This window comes from Camelus ferus, chromosome 9 (assembly GCF_009834535.1).
Source record: "Camelus ferus isolate YT-003-E chromosome 9, BCGSAC_Cfer_1.0, whole genome shotgun sequence".
Classification (NCBI taxonomy): domain Eukaryota; kingdom Metazoa; phylum Chordata; class Mammalia; order Artiodactyla; family Camelidae; genus Camelus; species Camelus ferus.
The window spans coordinates 68,867,937-68,871,053 of NC_045704.1; the positions used below are offsets into that span (position 1 = coordinate 68,867,937).

The 3,117-nt window shown below is 43.2% G+C and overlaps 1 non-coding gene across 1 annotated transcript; it reads right to left on the reverse strand.

Annotated features, from left to right (window-relative positions):
- Nucleotides 1–262: 262 nt before the first annotated feature.
- TRNAS-AGA lies at nt 263–333 on the reverse strand. Its single transcript has one exon. It is a non-coding gene; the product is annotated as a tRNA-Ser (tRNA).
- Nucleotides 334–3,117: the final 2,784 nt, after the last annotated feature.

A 3,117-nucleotide genomic window follows, 5' to 3' on the forward strand; every position in this document is an offset into this window, starting at 1 on the left:
ATTGACATATAACATTGTATAAATTTAAGGTGTATAATGTGTTGATTTGATACTTACATATTGCAAAATGATTACCACCATAACATTAGCTAATGCCTGCATCACATCACATAATTATTGTTTCTTTTTTGGGAGTGAGAACATTTAAAATTTACTCTTAGCAACTTCCAAGTATATAATGCAGTGTTTTTTATTGTTTGTTTTTTTCTTTCTTTCTTCTTCTTCTTTTTTTTTTTTTTTTTTTTTGCTTATTTCTGTTTGGGGCAGGTACTGGGGATTGAACCCAGGACCTCGTGCATTCTAAGCACGAGCTCTACCACTGAGCTATACCCCACAACAATACAGTCTTATTAACTATAATCACCATGCTGCATATTAGACCCACGGAAATTATTCATCTAACTGGAAGTTTGTAGTTTTCAACCAGCATCTCTCCATTTCCCCAATCTCCCACCCCCTGGTGTCGGCAGCCTTAAGTGAGCAAGCCGCCGGGCCCAGGCCAAAGTTCACAACAGCTTGCACCTGCTAAGGGGTAAATGTACGCATGCGCCAGCCGCGTGACCACCACGCATGCGCCAGTAGCGTGAGTCAGCATCATGAACAATTCGCATGTGCGGGCAGGAACATATAGAAAAAAGGACAAGTGTGCCACGCCGGCGGCGAGCCGTCTTGTTGAACTAGAAGAACGTGCTCAGCGCCGCCGCCCGCCCGCAGGCGCCACCCGCTTGTACGGCAATGAAGTGCTGTTTCGCTCCGTGCCGCGCATTACGTCGGCTCCCCCGCGCCTTCTTCCAGTCCGGGCGGCTCACCTCTTCGGATCCCTCTTCGGCCCCTCTCGGCTGACACCTGGTAACCACAGTTCTAGTCTCCTTCTGTGAATTAGGCTTGTTTAGATTCCACATATGAGTGATATCATACAGTATTTATCTTTCTCTCTTATTTCTCTTAGCATAATGCCCTCAGGGTCATCCGTGTGGTCACAAATAGTAAGATGTCCTTATGTTCCCATGACTGAATGATATTCCATTGTATATATGTGTGTGTGTGCGTGTGCATATATGTGTGTGTGTATGACATCTTAATCAGTGCATCCACTGATGGACCGTAGGTTGTTTCCGTGTCTTGGCTATTGTGAATAATGCTGCAATAAATATGGGAGTGCAGATATGTCTTTGATATCCTGTTTCATTTCCTTTGTATATATACCTAAATGTGCAATTGCTGGGAAGAAATAGTTCTCAGTGAAGTAGGGAGAGAAAACAGGACAGAAATAGGAAATGAGTTCAAAGAGGTGGTGAGGTCAAGACTACAGTCTAATATTTGAGAAATAATGTTTTTATTCTGAGCGAGATGAGGATCCTCTGGGTTTGGGGAACAGAGAAGAGATCTGACTTTAGTTTGAAAGGATCACTCTGGCTGCTGAGGGTGAGGAAGGGAATAAGAGGAAGAGAGACCAGTTAGGAGGCCACGAAAATAAACCTAATGAGGGATGATGGTAGCACTTGACATGGAGAAGGGGCCAGGCTGTGAATATATTTTGAGGGTAAATCTGTAGAGTGCAGGTAAGGGGGAAGTGTGGTGTGAGGGAAAGGGAGGGGTCAAAGATAAAACCAAGGATTTTAACCTGAGCAACTGAAGGAAAGGAGGTGATATTTACCCGGATGCATGAATGCAGAGACAGGGTAGGTCTGGGGAAGAAAATGAGGATTGTGGCTTTGGACATGTTAAGATTGCATTGCCTAGTGGATACTCAAGTAGCAAAGTCAAATAGGCAGTTGGATGTAGAAGTATGGACTTTAGAGCTGGAAATGTAAGTTGAGAGTCATCTTATATCTGTTTCCTGGTGAGCCTCAATATTTAGAGATCGGAGAAAAAAAAGGGAAATTAGCAAAAGAAGCTCAGGAAAGGCCAGTGAGAGAGGGAGAGAATCAAAGGAGAGTAGCAACCTGGGACTCACGTGAAGAAAGTGTTTCCAGACAGAGAGTAAAATTGCAACTCATAGGGAGAAAACATAAAACTGGAAATTGCCTGTTGGATGTAGCAATGCAGAGAGGTCTTTGATAACTTTGACAAGAGTTTTCGCAGTGACATAGTGAACATGAAACTGATTGGAGTGAGCTCAAGAGTGACGGGGTGAACGAAGGCAGAGACCACAAGTATAGTCACACTTGAAGAAAGGCGTCTGTAAGAGGAGAAGTTAAATGGAACCGCGGTGGAGGGGAAGGATCATGAGCCGAGAAAACTGTTTTTAACTTTTATTTTTCTACTTTTAAAATTTTATGAAAATATATTTGATACATAACCTGGTATAAATTTAAGGTATGCAAAGGAAAGTTTTATTTTTTTTAAATGGTAGAAATTATAAAATATATCTAGGCTGACAGGAAAAAACAAATAGGAGAAATTCCTGATGCAGGAGTCAGGACGATTGCTGAACGACACTCTCAAGTAGGTGAGAGGACGTGGGGATGCAGCTCTGGGGAGCACTGCCTTCCGTAGAACCGCAGACAGCGACAAGAGGGGAGGAGGATGGGGGCCCAGAGACAGATGGATTTGAAGATGTCGTGGAACATGTTCTCATTGCTCCTGAGAACTTCTAATGTCTCAGGGAACTAAAATGCAAGGTCATCAGGAGAGAGTGAAAAGAGGGGAGGAGATGTGAAGAGTCTGAGGGAAGAGGGGAAGGGATGACTGGGGACAGTAGGAACGTGCGTGCACTAGAGAGATGTGGGAGGGTTGCTGCTGGCGAATTTCAGCAGGGTTCTGTGTTTTCCCCTAGCTCCCCCAGGTATAGGAGTTTGAAACTCATCACAGTAATTGGAGCTATAATATTTTTAAAATTTGTAAAGATACTGTCTCTTTCTGGATCATAATCAAGTATTATAAATGAAGCCCTTAATGGGGTCCACTCTCTGGGAACATTTGCACTTTCAATGGTAGGGAAAACCGTTACCCAACACCTGGGAATTTAACAGTGGAATTTCAGGCTTCAGTACTAGAGTTGGTGAGGAAATGTTACAGGAGAATGGGCACAATGGCTGTTCCTCTAATAACAGTATATTGTTGTCAATCGATGCGTGAATTTGGACCTTTATAAATAAGCAGTTATAATTTCAC